Consider the following 16869-nt stretch of genomic DNA (forward strand, 5'->3'; position numbering starts at 1 on the left):
AGACAAGGGCTTTAAATGAGAGAGTAAGAGAGCATTTATACAGCACTAAAAAGAAAGATAATAGAAACGTATTATTTAAGCACACCCAACAATGCTAGGGTTATAAAAAGTTTATTTTTTCAGTGGTAGAACAGGGTATGGTAGATTTAAGGGGTGGGGATTTTAAGAACTATTTAGAGCAGAGAGAGGCTTTATGGCAAATAAAACTAAACTCTGACAAAAAACAGATTTGAATGATATGGTAAATATTAAGTGTTTTTAAAGCATTGTAGGTTGTATGTAAATAAATAATTGTTTTAAAGTGTTTTACTGATTTACATAACTGATTGGTTTAATGTTTGAACTAAGTGAAATGTGAGTAATAGTTTGTATTCTGAAGAAGTCTGAGGGCAAAATCATTGAATAAAGTGTCTCAGATACACTAAACTTGCACTTTGGCTTCATTTTGGCTCCAGTCTTTTGTTTGTATCAGATTGAGCTTACCTGATTGAAGGGATTTTTCAGAGCTACACAGTTAACGTTCCTATACACAGCACAAGCTGAAACCTATAATTCAAAGTGGAAAGGAATGATGCTGACACAGTGAGGAAGCTCAAGAAACAAGGACAGACTTGGATTTTGGATACAGAATAATAATTATACAGATTATATTCATAAAGTAGCAAAAGATATTCTAAGAAATAAGCCAACACAGGAATGGAGAAAGGAGATCCTGCCGATAGGGATGATGGCAATTACGGATACAACCAATAGGGGGCTGGAATTTATTGGAGAAAACTGGCAAAATAACCAAGGTATTGGGAGCAAATAACTAGACAGGGAAAGGTAACTGTATGGGAAGACATTGATAATTAATTTGGACTACAGGTTAGAGACTGCATTCCCTATTAAAGATTACTATCAGAGTACAGGCAAAGAGAAAGAAATGGCGGGGGGGGGGGTCCTAAACTAAATGGCAGCACTGGTAGAGCTTTAGTAGAATCTAGAACAGAAGCTTCTGTCGAAAAGGAATAATTAGTACAGCATATAAAATATTGCAAGACAACTATAAGAAACAATCTGAGGAGGTTAGAAAGGATTGGGAAGAGCGACTTAGATAAGTAATTTACAAAGAAACAATGTAGGATATATGTACGTCTCCCACGTATGCAACAAAATCTAGAAGATTTAGGATTTTTACTTGGAAATATTTACATAGATATTGTTATGGTTCCCTATAACATTGTCGAAAGTTCAAATCTCCGAAGACGATATAGCAGAGACCATATCGCTGAAGATTTGAATTGCTGGCAATTGTGTAGTGGGATTGCCATACAGTGCGGAACCCGGGATTTGCCCTTTTCCTCACTGTAGTGCGATCGAGGAGTTGGTATATTTAAGTTGTAGGGGGTGAAGGGGGGATTGTCCCCCTGCAAAAATGTACAGGTAAGTTATTCTGTGCTTTTATCACTTGTTCGGGAATTCAAATCTTCGGCCACATCATTTTCGGAAATTTAAATTGTCGGCGAAGTGATAGTGATTTATTGTTATACCCCAAGTAGAAGCCAGATAGTTTTTCCTCAGGTAGACAGCAAATGTTGGAGGTGTGATGGGGAAGAAAGAGCTAACTGGAAGCATATGCTCTGGGAGTGTAATGAGTTGGCAGACTTTAAAGATTCTCTGCCGACTCCTCTATCAGAGATACCAGCTGAGAAAATTGGTGTATCCAGAGAAATTACTTTTCTGAGGTATAATACAGAATCGGAACTGCCTAAACATAGTAAGGTCTTGCCGAGTCTAATTATGGTTGCTGCCAAAAAGCAATTACTAGACAATGGAAATCAAAGTCTAAATTAGAAGTAGTGAATATAGTAACAGAGATGAAACAACTGGAATTGGGATCTTCATAAAAGGGTAGGAGCAAATTACATGAAAAAATGGGAATTGTGGGAACAAATACAGGGGGGAATGAGATTTAAAAGAAGGCAGGATTTGAATGAGCTATGTAATGTCTGACTGACAATGACTGGGTAGATTATAAGTGATGCATAATTGTTATGTCAATATGGTTTGTGATGTATAATGCCTGCAACTAAGATTGTCAATATGGTTCGTTTCCATTTATAAAAATTTATGATTGCCTATGTCAAATTATTTAATAAAGATGTTTTTTGTTTAAAAAAATACATATATTTACTTTCAAAAGTTTCTATATTTGACAATATCTTAATTGCAACTACCAGGAATACTCTCAATAGATAGAAGTTTTGAATAAAAAATATGACTTGTTCTGCATTGAGTGGGTTAAGTCAAGGAGATAGAAGAGGTACAGTGTGCTGCATTCCCCCATGTTGCTGGGGAAGAAGTATTAAAGGTATTTAACTCATTTTCTTGGTGATAAGGGTACAATACTAGCACATCTAGATAAATGCTTAATAAAATACTGTGACTACAGAAAGAATGTGCTGTTTTTCAGAGAAATATATCTGACCTTATCAAAAGAATTAGCTGGTGAAAAAGATGCAAGTAATTCTCATGACTCCTGTCCTTGAGAATGGTCTCTAGAATACTTCATCAGAAGATGCTGAACCTCAAGACCAAGGACTCTTCTCCTCAGGCCTCTTGCTAGGTCTAACATGGACTAACGGCCATGAGTAAGGATGGTCAGCTGGGTCCTCCTACTCTAGGTTCTGTAATTTGGACCTTCAACATGAGGCAACTGCTTAAAGACTGGACGGACCTGTACTTACAGGTGTGGGACTACAGTGCTAAGAAACACAGCTTAGCACTGTTGGTCCTGGTGCATGTCTTTCAAATTCCCAAACCTCCCAATGACAAGCAAGTCCCCATACACTGACTCCCTTGTTGTTCAGAATATTGGCCCTCCTTGTCTCACACACACAACCTCTTGAACATCCCCAATCTAGAGATGGGGGTGTGTGGTGGTGGTTCTTTGCTTGCAAGGAAGACTACGAGGATTCAGAGGCCATCTATTTTGAGGCAGAAGGATAATGAATCTTTGCTCTTGTACTTTCCTAATGTACGATCCTGTCTTCAGTGAAATCTTAAGGTTCATGAAGTCTGCAGTGGATTGGCCTGTGGCCCCATTCCTTCCCTCCTAATATGAATGAATAAGTATCTGCAGAAGGAAAAGGAAGAATCTTGGCACATCCCCATATAGAGTCTCTTACTAAAACTGCCACGTGAGAACCTGGAAACACCTGGATTCTGCTACCCTGACTCCTGAAAAATAAAATGCCCTCAACATGCTCATGATGAGTAGTGCAAGATACCTTTCTTTCCTAAACATCACAAAATTAACCCCTACTTGATCCAGCATTGACCCCAGAGTAGTTTTCGGCCTCGTCTCTTATGGTTCCAAATTCCTCTTTATGGCTTAGATAATGGAAAAGATCCCAGCTTTTCCTGAATTTGAGCTCAAGGAATAGCTAGTTAAAATTGCTTGCAGTTTCCACAGTGGCTACTGCACTGATCAGTGAAAGCATGAGAGCAGGGTGAAAGCAGCAGGCTCAGGAAAATCCCTGTATAAGATGGTGAAACTCATTTAAAGAGGAACTTTGATAGCCCATGATAGATGTTTCCTTCTTAAAGGAGGTAATCTTCAGTCTTCTTCCCAGAATTTGACTGAATACTTCCAAAACAGAAAAACAAACCTTTTCTACCAAAGATGGTCCTATGTGACATCCTACCTTTAATAAGAAGCCTCCTTGCAAAAAGAATGTGGTCCTTATGCATTAGATGGCTGTTCACATCTAAGCCAGCAGTGCTTACTAAGTCAACATGACTGACAGCACTACAGTTTTGAATGCTATTGAGGGCTGCTTGCAGGAGGGTCAGTTTTCAGTATTTACCCCTGCAGAGACAGTCATTACAAGTGAACAGTGGGGATCTTGATTAGGTCACAGTTGGACATATCTTAGAACATTAAGATCTTTTTCTAGAATGACCTACACCCAGGTATTCCTCAGAACTTTGTTTGGAATGATGCCAATGATTTCACCCACCAGGATGCAAGGAAGGCTTTTGTACCATAACTGGCCTTGGCAAGAACATCTGGCATAACATGTCCCAAAAGGTAGCTATTCACAAAGGTCATGTATCTGCTGACATAGGGAACCTGGCTCTTGACATTGGCCATGGTAGGCATCTACTTGCACATCAGTGGCTTCAATTTTTACAGGAGGTTCCCTTGGTTTACTCTTCGTCAGCAACACTTTCAAAACAATGCTGTGGTGCCTGGTATGTTCTCAGCTCTCATAGCTTTTGTGGTACAAGCTTACCAGGAGGAGGAAATGTACGAGTTCCCTTGCCTGGACAGCTGGACCCTAGTGACCCAGTGTGGAATAAATTTCTGGTACTTTTTTTGGGGTGGATTTTGCCATGCTGCAGTTTTTAGTGTTCATCATAAACTGATAGAATTACATGTTGCGGAGGACTGCCTTTCAGTGCGTAGCTAAGTATTTTCCAACATTTGCCATTCCTGCCAGATTCCTCCTGCACCTCGATGGTGCCTACAGCCTTCATGGCACCTTCTGCCTGCCTGAGAATGTGAGTGTTGAAGTGGATTGTTAAGTCTAAGTGCACACTCACCATACGATCAAGGATCTTCACATGGAGTCAAATCCGTATTGTAAGGCTACAAAGTGATGGACAGTTACCATCATCTACAAGGTGGCATCTTCTTTGGACGGTGCAATGGTAGACTTCTCACCTCAGAGCGAGAGAGATTCTCTGGTCCCATTCTCGACTGGAACGCCTTTCTGTGTGGGTTTCCTACAGGTGCTCTGGTTTCCTCCCATGTTACAAAGACATGTCTGGAGCGTTTCTCCCTGGGCCTCTGCTGAAATTGGCTTGGTTCCAAGTTGGACTTTCCCAGTTAACAAATGGTAAGAAAAAAAAAAAAAGGGTGGATCTTCTTTGCTTGCAAGAAAACCCAACAGAGATCCAGAATACTGATACATTATTTACATGAGGAGTTGTACACGTACCCCTTGATGAGGCAAGGGAAGTGTTCCTCCTTAAGAGGGACATTACTTAGCTGTCTTATGTGGTAAGTTGGAACATGATGGCACTGTCACAGACTCCCGTGACGGTGAGAAAGTCCATCCTTTTTTACCTGATGAAGGAAAGAAGCAAGTAGCTGTAATTCCATACGCAACCAGGTAATGATACCTTGGCAGTGGGCTACAGGCACACATTACTTCTGCAGTTCATATATCCAGGGACGACACTAAGCTGGTGGACTCGCTACAGCATTTCACTAAGTCCTCTCCTGTATCGGAGGATCACGGAGTCATGTATGGTTAAGCTCCTCCAAATGTGGGGCACCTATTTACAACTCCACAGAATGCCATCACCTTTCTTTTATTGAGTGCAACAAGGCAAGGGGAAAGATGATGGACATATTCTCATCTTATGGTAGGCAACGTTCGGGTATAACTTTCCATTCTTCTCACGAGTCCACACCAAATTGCAAAATTCAAAACAAACAGATCTTCATTTACTACTGCTGCTCTTTGGTGATGGAGAATGGTGCCCTTCCAGGTTCTCAGAATCAGGAGTACACCGGAAACCTTTCTAGTTGCAGCAAAATCAGGTGTCAACTACGCTAACTCAGAACAGCTCTTCTGATGGCCATCATCTGTTCTGCTGTCACCATTGGACAGTCAACTTACCTTAGCAATGCTTGCAGGTGTTTCTCCCAATCTCACCATCTAACTTGAATGTCAACAAAATAAATCCACATAAAACTCTGACAAACTCATCACCAATGTCATTAGCCTTGATGAGAAGTTCACTTCCTCTGCTTACAAAAGTTATTCTTTTAGCCTTCCTAACTTTGATTTTACATGCTAATAATTTGCTTCCCCTTACTGATGTATGTGAATGGGCTTTTTAGTACAGTTCTGCCCAGTCACTAAATGCCCCTGTTATACTGAAATAGGGCTAACATGCTTTCGGTAGCATCACAGTATTCCTGAGTCTAGTGTATATATTAAAAATAACCCAAACAACCCTTTACCAGGCTACCACTGTATGCTCAACAATCTGCCACCCTAAAAGGGCTTTACTAATATGGCTATGGATGCCTTTCACAGAACTACTCAAATAATACAAATTATGAGTCTTCTAAAAGGCACATAGGAATCTGCTGCACTTATTTATCTTGTTTTCTTGTATACACATTATAGCTGCCTTTTGTGCCTTTAAGCAAGCTCATTCCACATGTTGTTTGACTGGAGCGAATTTCCCTTATATTAATCATAAGTTTAAAAAAGAAGTTATGTACTCACCATAACGTTCCATGTGAGTTGTTCACCTTGCTGTCATTCTTTACTGATGGGTTCGAAGCTGATCCTCTGCTCCGACTTGACCAACGGCAAAAGCTCAAGATCTTCAACCAGCTCAAGGCCAACACCCTGATCTTCCCTCAGATCTTGTTTATTTACTGCGTGACTACTTAGTATAAATATGCCACTCAGAGTTGGATAAGAGACAAAGCACTCTATATGGACCTCAAGTAGACTGGATGGGGGTTGGAGGGTGGGACGTAAGAATGAAGGCGAGATGAACAACTCACATGGAACATTATGGTGAGTACATAACTTCTTTATATTAAGTTGTTCTATCTCACCGTTCATTCTTTACTGATGGGTAGTGTCCCAAGCACCATCTTCTCGGGTGGCTCACGGGAGTATATTCCTCCAAACTGTGGAATCAAAGGAGGTTCTGTCCCTGGAGGCCTTGTCTACTTTGTAATGAGTGATAAAGGTATGAGGTGTTGACCAGGTAGCTGCTGCACAAATAGAGTCTAATGGTAACCTCACAGAAAAGGCTAATGAGGTTGAAACAGCTCTAGAAGAGTGCGCCTTTAATTTTTGTTGCAAGGGAGCATTTTGTGAATTATAAATGAAGGAAATGCCATCTGATAGCCACCTTGACAAGGTTACTTTTGTCACTGAGGCACCCTTCTTGGACTCTGAAAAGGAAATGAATAGTTGATCCATTGACCTGAATTGTTTCGTTCTGTCTAGATAAAATCATAGTTGTCTATGAACATCAAGTTTGTGCATGTATTCCATCCTATTTGTGAATTGGGGAAAGAAACCCGGCAACTCAATAGATTGGTTAAGATTTGCCTCTGAACAAATGTTTGGTAAAAAGGATGGATTAGTTCTGAGTGAAACTCTGTCACTATAGAAAATCAGATAAGGATGTTTGATGGTTAGGGCTTGCAGCTCAGAAATCCGCCGAGCAGAAGTAATGGCGATCAGAAAAATAGTCTTCCGTGAAAGGAATTTCAAAGAACAGGATGAGGCTGGGCCGAAAGGGGGTAGTATGATTCTGGATAGAACAAAATTTCGATTCCATGGCATGACTGGAGCTCTGATTGGTGGCCTCAAATGAATGGCAGCTTTCAGGAAGGCTTCAGCAAGTTGATGGAACATGACATTAGAGCCTTGGAAACCAAAATGAAAATTTGACATCGCTGCTAACTGAACTCTGATGGTAGCTGCAGCCACTCCTTCATTGAAAAGTTTAGTTAGGAATTTCAATATAGATGGGATCGGAGCTAGGTAAGGCTCAACATCATTCTGAGAGGCCCATAATGAAAATCTCTTTCATTTGCCAAGATATAACTTTCTGGTAGATGATTTATGAGAGGATGTTATAATATGTTGGGCCTCAGTTGAGAGGTTGAAATTCCTGGCTATTGTGGGAATTGGAGCAGCCAAGCTGTCAGTTTGAGGGAATGAAGTGAAGGATGAAGAGCCCCCAATGAATGGGCCAACAGATCCGCAACTGGGTCCAGGGTTCTTCCAAAAGATGAGGCTGGAGGTAGGGAAACCAAATCTGCCGAGGCTAGTAAGGGGCTATTAGTATCATGGTCCTTCCCAGTAGTTTTACTTTCTGTAATACCTTGGGAATCAGAGGGAAGGTGAGAAATGCATAAAGGAGACCTAGGGCCCAATTGTGCACCAGTGCATCCATTGGGGCTTCCCCCGGCTGGGGAATTAGGGCAAAGTACCTGCTGCATTTTGTGTTTGTTGAGGTTGCAAAAAGATCGCAGCAAGGCTGGCCGCACCTGCAGAAAATCCTTTCCACTACTGGTTGCTTTATGTACCACTCATAAGGCAGTAAGATTGCCCTGCTCAGCTTGTCTGCTATCACACTGGATTTCCCCAGGAGGTGCATTTTTAACAGAAAGCGCTGGGAGGAGACTGCCCACTGCCATAATCTCATGGCCTCTCGACACAGGGGGCAAAATTTGGTTCTTCCTTGTTTGTTGATGTACCAGACCACCGACATGTTGTCCGTCTGAATTGCAATTTTTCCCAGAGGTTGAGAGTCTTGAAAGGACTGCAACGCTAGAAAGTACTGCTCTTATCTCCAGGACATTTATATGCAGATGAGCCTCGTGTTTCTTCCATGTATCTTGGGCTGTTCTTCCCTGAAAATGCCCCCCACCCAATCAAAGAAGCATCCGTGGTCACCATGGCTATGGGATTGGGTAGAACGAATGGACGTCCCTGAGAAGCATGTTGAGACATCAGCCACCATTGAAGGTCCTTCTTGCACGCATTCATTATGACAATTTGATGTGACATTGGAAGCTCCTGAAAGAACCACTGAGAGAACAGGAGCCATTCACATATGCATTCATGCGAGGGGAATGGCAATGATTGCTGCTGTCATCGATCCTAGTAATTGGAGTACCATTGAGACGGGCTTTTTTCTCGGAAGAATGTGACGAGGCCACAGATTGTAGTATAGGAGACTTTAAGGTTGGAGATACCGGCTCCAGGGTCAGAGATCAGCTCCGAACCATAATGACAGTTGGTTCCGAAGGCGGGGGAACCGATGTCTATGCTTTACTGGAAGCTGACTTGATGTAGATGGAGATTCTGATGGCTCTGTCTTCTTTGAGTGTTTGTCTGGCTTATCCAAGGATTCCTGAAAAGATGATTTAAGCAGACCTTTATCCATCAACTTTCTCTTCCTCTCATGCAACACTCTTGAGCTGAAGGAGTGGTATATAGAGCAGCTTTCTTGCAAGTGAACCTCACCCAAGCAGTAAACACATTCAATATGTCCATCTGTTATGGACATCTTTTGTCCACATCTAGGGAACTTTCTCCTGGCGTGACATCTTCAACAGGCAATTCACACAAATATTCAAGCCTTGTAATAAAAGGGCTTAAACTAATCAAAAAACACAAATTATTTATACGCCCTGAATAAAAAGAAGGGATGCAACTGCACTCTAACACACCACGCTAACACTAGTAAGAAATAGAAACCTAATGGCCTAAAAATACGGCCACTACTTTGCTAAATAGGAAGAAAAAATTAAGTATACGCCCTGTAAAAAAAGAAAGGGCTAAACACACACACTAATAAAGAAGAACTTCTGCGCCCTTGAAAAACTACGGGTTAACACTATTAAACACGCTAGTTATGCTATTATATCTATATGCTCTATGAAAAAGCTAACCCACACTTTAAACTAATAGAAAGAAGAATTAAAGGCCTAAAAGAAAAACGCGGCCACTAATTCCTCATACTATGCTAATTCAAGAGAGATAGGGAGAATAGAAGGCGTAACCACCAAAAAAACGGCCTTAAAGGCTAAATATCTAATCCAAATTTAACTATAAGCACAAGCCTACAAACTAACCACTACTAATGCTAATTTACTAATTTGTTTTCCAAAAACTAAAGCTATAATATTGAAGAAGAAAAAGTATTCACTGGCCAAAGCTGGTGAACGTCTTATCAAGTTGCAGCGGCAAACGAGATCTGAGGGAAGATCAGGGTGCATCATGGGACAGGGAGTCGGGAGTCGAGCTGGTTGAAGACCTTGAGCTTTTGCAGTTGGCAGAGTCGGAGCCGAGGATTGGCTCCGAACCGCATCAGTAAAGAATGAACGGTGAGATAGAACTTCACATATATGCTTTACAAATTGAGTTCAAACTTATAATAAATACCTCTTAAATTAAAGTACAAGTACACTTTCTTTGGGATTTTAGAAAGTTATTAAGAGTAGGAAAACTGAACAGATACTGCTCTAGTTGTGGTTGTTATGCAACATGATGGGAAATGCCAGAAGTAGCATGAGAGTTGGTTGTCTCTCCATCTTTCACTGGTGTACTGGCACATACACTACTCCTGGTAGTAAGCCTTAGAACTTGCAACTGCAAGCTCAGAAGCTGAGCTTCTGCTCCAATAAACACACAAATGTGATTAACATTTAAAACACCAACATTAAGAATGATCCTGTTTTTTTTTTTGCTTTTTACAACATTCTCTCCTGTGTTAATTTTGATAAATTTCTCAGTCCCTTTCCCAGAGTGGAACAGCTTTGAAGGGATGGAAGATGGGCCATCTTGGAAGTCTCCAGCAGAATGCTCACACACTGTCTGATTCTTTGAGTCTACATGGTCCACATCTCCAAGGAGCTCAAACCCTATTCAAGGCTGAAGAGTTTTCAAAATGAATCAGTCTGGAAGTTGCATTCCACTTATGATCCTCAGGACTGGAGGCATTTATGCACACGGATCGCCTGTTGAAGTGCCGCCTCTCTTCTCGGCAGCTAAATATCAACTGCTACATACTTAGGTGGCCTAGTATTCCATTCTGCTCTAGTGGGATCATCATCTGCATTACTAATAGATACAGTATATCCAGCAGTTTCAGATAACTTTTCTTTCAAAAAGGCTAACGCATCTTCTGGAGTGGAGAATGGTTGCCAGTGGCACTTACAGTATACATTTAAACTGGATGGATTCTTAAAATGCATCAACAAAATATTTTTATAGCCTATTGTCCTGACTAAAGTGAAAGGTCTCCAGTTTTTTTTTTTTTTTCAACTGCAACCACAGGAAAGTCATAAAATAGTTGGATCCAGTTGCCTCCATTACCACTGCTAAAATGCAGTCCTTACCTTGGCAGCTGAGAAGCTGATACAAAGCAGGTCTTGTGGTGGAGACAATTTAGAGTTAGGTAGTTTAACTGTTCTGTATACTCTCAAGTGAGAGGGGGAATGGCTAAATTAAAGTTCAGGGCCTTTTGAATCTGCTATTCACATTTGGAGGATCTATCTCATTTTGCGGTCCTTTACTGCTCAGGTTTATTCCTCTTCAGTCTAATCTTGATACCTTTGAGTTTCTCCCCTAACTAGGTATACCAGACAGCTATCATGCTGCATAATCTCAGTCAAAGTAAATGAAGATTAAGAGTAGACTCTGAGGACAGTTTAATCACCCACATTTTCTAAGGTTTTGCTGATGTGCCAGAACTTTCTCTTGTATAGGAGATGTGTCCTCAAGGACCTTTCCTAAAAACTTAGTTATCAAGCTTAACTGCATGCTCACTGCTGCCTTGCAAACTGCAGTTTCCAGTAAGTGGTTCTCCTTCATTTCAACTAACCAGCATTCAGTACTACCTCTTTAGATAGCTAACTAGTACTCTTCCCTGTTAGAAGCTAGGGGTTTGAAAAGGACATGATGCTTAAACTTAAGGCAGAAATTAATAATGTTCTGTGTAACTTAATATGAAAAATCTACTCCACTGCAAGCAGTCCAATCCCCTCAGTCCTAAAGTTTGCCTTATTTTCAAAGTATCCTGATTAGAGTGGAACCTTGTCTCTGTCACAGCATCAGACTTTTTTGAGCTCATCTATAACAAGGCCACATATTCCAATCCCAAAGATCTAGCCAATGTGTTAGCAGACAAACTCAGTGATAACTTTACCCAGTCTACCCACACTGCGTCCACCAATATCCCTGAAAATGTTTCCCCAGAAATTACCTTGAAACAAGTCTTAAAATCCCTGTTGAATGCTGAAAGTAATACTTCCCATGGGATTAGATAACACACCAGACATTCTTATTGGTGCAAAGTATGTACTATCTGAGCCTCTGCGTAAACATTTCAACTTCAGCCTGTCCACAAGATTTGTACCCGATGCTTGGAGAACAGCCAGTGTGACTCTCCTACACAAAATTGGTCCCTCTGCACATCCAGGCAATTACAGGTCCACCAGCGTTACATACATAATCATGGAACATAACATTTGTACAGACAAAGGCAACTTGACTGCTCCAGATCCCACCCACTTATGTCTTGTGAAGGGCATGTCTTGTCTCATGAACCTAGTAAGGCTCTTTGAAAATGTTACTGAGGCTGTGGACAGTAGTCATTCAGTGTTCATCTTAATCTGGCAAACGCTTTTAACACTATACCCCATGCTGGAACTGTAAAACTCAGTGTTATCTGCTGGACTGAAAACTGTCTATCCAATAAATCTCAGGTTGTGAAAGTTGCTGGTACCCTCTCTGAATGTAAAACTGCAGCTTGTGGGTTACTACTTGGGATTAGTGCTGGGCCCTCTCCTAAATTGCATTTATTTTGCAAACATCCATTCTAATATTCCAGAAATGTGGTTGACCATGTATGCTAATGACGGCAAGCACTGTTATCCCCTTATACTAAGCAGCTCCAGCAACGGCTGGAATATGCACACATCTGGTGTACTACAAATGGTCTCAAGTTAAATGGAAAAAATGCAGCTGTTCCCACATCGCATACTTTAAATGGTACTCCTCTTCAGGCAGACACAGTCACAAGAGACCCGGGTCCTTATTTGGACAATTATCTCCCATTTGGATCAGCATCAGGAAAGCCTTCTATGTGGTCCAGTTTTCCAGTAATTTCCAAGGGGATGTATTGAAGACCCAGCAATTTCCAAGGGAATGTATTGAAGACCCAAGGAAATCATTCTATCACTGTATTGTACCTTAGACCCATCACTGAATACAATGCCCCCTTTGGTATGTAAAAATCAAAATATATTGCTCAATTAGAAAGGCCCCCAAGGTACCTTATTAAGAAAATCAAAGACCTTAAATCTTTAAACTATCCTGATGTATCAGCACAACTCTCGTCACACTCAGTAGCCTACAGGATGCTCGGAGATGACCCGGGTGTTAATTTTCAAGTGATAAAAGACCTGATCCTATTTGATCTTCTCCTTCTTCGCAAAACCAGTATCTCTACAAATACCAGCTCTAGGGATGTAAACCTACATCAACAAAAAAGACTCACTGGAAAGATAGTCTCGTAACTCATCATATTCCCAACTATAAGTCACCACTACAGGTCAAACAGAGCACTACTTTATACACCTTTAAGGCTAGTCTTGATGATTGGATTGTCATGTATAGCCCTGCTTGATTAGGGAGAGGGAAGCGGTATTAAGTACTTGAAAAGGGCATCACAGACTTGCGTCTGTCTACTTAAAGGTGCACATGTAAACAAAGGAACCAGGCATGGTTGTCCACCTTCCCTTTTGTTATTTGCTTTATGTTTAGAGCCACTAGCAAAGAAAATAAAGGATTCATCAATTCAAAGATATAACTGGTATGGTACTCAAAAAAACTCCTCCTCTCCACTCTTTCATTATTATTGGCTGTTGTACAAGCTATTTATGTACTCTTCTCACCCACTGTTTTATATTGATCCATGATACTGAATGCCCACCCTGCAAACGAGTTCATAGGTAGGTACTAGGCTATTGGCCCCCTAGGGCCTATATAAGCCTAGCCAAAATGGTACCCTGGCCTTCTCCAACCAAGAAAATTATTTTTCTGTGCCTCTATCGAGCAGAGCCACAGAAGTGATCCCCGGGAAGAATTTCCCATCCAATCATCAAAATGTTTCTTGAAGAATGCTAATGAGGAGCTTTGTTTGATATAGACAGGTAGTTTGTTCCAGAGTATGGAAAGTCTCTGGGGCAGGAATCTATCCTTCCAGCATGTTCTGTTTATTGTGGTGACAAGGTTTAGGTCCCTAGAGCATGTAGCTCGGAGGGATTGGGATTTCTTTAAGTGGAGCATGTCCAACAGCTCTGGGTTTGACATAGCTTTGTATGTTAGGCAGAGATCGCCTCCGAGTAGGCGATATGCAATGGAGTAAAGCTGGAGTTTTTTGAGAGAGTCTGCATAGGGCATCTGTTTGAGGCCGGTAATCCTCTTTGTGAGGTATTTCTGCAGCCTTTCCAGTTATTCTAGATGTCTTGTGAGGTTCATACCAAAAGGGGTGCTGTACTCTATATAATGGGTCTAATGAGTGACGAGTAGAGGGGAACAATGACCTCTTTTTCCTGGATGAGAAACCTTTTGTGATGAGGTGTGGCAAGAAAAAGGATTTCCTGGCTACTGTGGAATGTGATTATCAAAGGAGAGACTACTGTCCACCTGTGTACCAAGGTCTCTTATCACACTTTCGGTGTTAAGTAGACTACCGCATATGTGGTAGTTCATGGGTACAGAGTTTTTACCAAAGGGGATGACAATGCACTTTTTGGCATTGAGCTTGAGGCTATGGCTTTGACACCAGGCATCTGTCTCAGGGAGGCCCTTTTGTAGGATGTCCACATCATTAGGAGTTTCGATTATGGCTCCTAGTTTGCAGTCATCTGCGAACTTTGTTAGCCAAAGACCTTCTATGTTAGCCTGTACTTCAGAGAAGTTGATACCAAACAGGAGAGGGCCCAGGACTGAACCCTGTGGTACTACACTTGTCTGAAGTTGGATTTGGAGCTACTTTCACAGTGTGGGTTCCGTCAGTGAGCCAGTTGGCAACCTAACTTGTGACATAGGGATTTATACCTAGCTTAGTGAGTATCTATAATTCCAGAGTGGGGGATGGTGTTGAAAGCCTTGGAGAGATCTAGAAAGGCTGTGTGAACCACCTTACCCTCATCTATGGCTTTGGTGACTGCTTCAAAGAAGACTATCAGGTTTAGGAGACATGAGCTGCCTTTTACAAACCCGAACTGGGTGGAGTAGTTTGGAGATTACCAATGTCTTTATAAGTTCCATGATGATACGTTCCATGGCCCTGCAGACCAGGCTCGTCAGGCTAATGGGGTAGTAGTTCCCGGGGTCCGTGGTGGCTCCCCCTTTGTGGAGTGAGATAACCGTCACTGTGCACCATTCAGTCGGCACAAAGCCTGAGGTGAGGCTATGATTGAACATGGTACTTAGGTGGGGTGCCAGTTCGTTCTGTAGTTCATGTAGAACACAGCCTGGATGTTGTCAGGTCCCATGGATGCTGTGTTCTTGGCTTTGGAGAGCCGTGATTACAGGAACTTTGCATTCTTCTGGTATAGAGATGGGCCCTTTAGGGGATGACAGGGGAGGTAAAGTTAGCACTGAACCTATCTGCCAGGATGTTGGCAATATCAGTTGGTTCTGTATATTTAGTGCCATTGTGCTGTAACTCAAGAGCAGATCTGAGCGTTGCCATTGAGATTCTTGACATAGTTATAGAATGCTTTGTGGTTGTCTTTAGAATCAGTGGAAAGTTTGTTTGTGTAACTAGCTTTGGAGGATTTTCTGAGGGATCTCAGCTTCTTACTGAGGCTGAACAGGGAGTTCCTCCAGTCATGGGATTTTACACTTTTTTTGCAACAGTTTTTTCTTCTGTTGTACAGTTTGTTTAGGGCAGGGGACCACCAGATTGGCTTCCTTTTTTTGGAGGATAGCATCTTGGTTCTGTTAGGAATAGCATGATCCATGCACTCGTGTAAGTGCTTATAAAGTGCATCTGTGTGGGATTCAGCAGTCGTACCTCTATTGTCCGTCTGCATGGGTGTCGTGAAGTTTGCCATTTCTGTCTTACGAAGCGTGAAGTTGGCTTTGGAGAAATTTTTTTTACAGTGGTTTCCCTGTGGGGGGTGGGGGTTGGGGGGTGGGTGGGGTCGCGATGTGGATGTCTAGGGTGATTAGCTTGTGGTCGGATCTGACCAATGAGAAGGTGACCTCTGGTGTGGAACACTGGTCACCCATGTTGGGAATGACCAGGTCTAGGATACTGTTGCCCCTGGTGGGGGTGTCGATAAGTTGATCCAAGGCATTGGAATTTATGAATTCCAGAAAACATTGAGCAAAAGAGTTGGTACACGAGTATTTTTCCCAGTTAAAGGTGGGGTAGTTAAAAATCGCCCATTATTAGGGTGTTGGGTTGTACCCTAATATTTTCCAGTGTATCAAGAAATGAGAAGGAATCCTGGGGCATGGTGGGGGAGCTGTAGCAAGCTACAATTTTGCGGTCGTGCCCAGAGTGAGTTGCATTTGGATAATCTCAGATGCATTTTGCTGAACAACTAGCTTGGAGGTGTGGATATCCTTAATAAATATGGACACGCCTCCACCTTTAGTGTTTCTGCCCAGGTTAGGTGGCCAAAAGTTGCGGTATGAATTATAGCCTGGTAATGCAAGGGTGCTCTCTGGTGCCTTGAACCAGGTCTCTGTCACTGCACAGATGTCGATGTTCTCCATTTTAAGGAGTGCCTTGAGTGAGTGCAGTTTGAGGCTTAGACTTCTAGCACTGAGTAGCATTACCCTCAGATTTTGCTTGATTGTACCTGTTACAGTGGTGAATGTCATTTGAACCTTGCCTAAAAAGGCACTACAGGGGTGGCAACAGCCTCAGCCAGTATCCGGAATCCCAAGGGCGACAGGTGCAGGCTATCTCTGGCAAAGTATCGTGGTCTTGCTCATTGTGAGTATTGCTTTTGAGTAAACCTCCTTTATTACATATGGTCTCCTGCTCATGTTCCTGGAGCTCAGCAAAGCTTGGAGTCCTAGCCTGCATTCCATAAGTGTTTTACTTGTATCCAGTACCACCCAGGCAAAATTATTTCCCTTTAATTGCTAAACTGCAGTTATACTCAGTGATCCCTACTGTTTCCCTATGAGACTGTACTGTAAGACGTTTGACATTGCCTTCACATAGGGATTTCCAGCTTGTTTTATGATAATATTGCACTTGTAGGTCTCTTCTACAGTGTTTTAACATTAG

General features: G+C 41.9%; 1 protein-coding gene across 3 annotated transcripts in view; it reads right to left on the reverse strand.

Annotated features, from left to right (window-relative positions):
- The window catches only part of ZNF451 (zinc finger protein 451), a 1506235-nt gene that overhangs the window by 86179 nt on the left and 1403187 nt on the right, over positions 1–16869 (reverse strand). The window lies entirely within an intron of this gene.

This window comes from Protopterus annectens, chromosome 2.part1, assembly GCF_019279795.1.
Source record: "Protopterus annectens isolate FY-2018-M chromosome 2.part1, PAN1.0, whole genome shotgun sequence".
Lineage (NCBI taxonomy): Eukaryota > Metazoa > Chordata > Ceratodontiformes > Protopteridae > Protopterus > Protopterus annectens.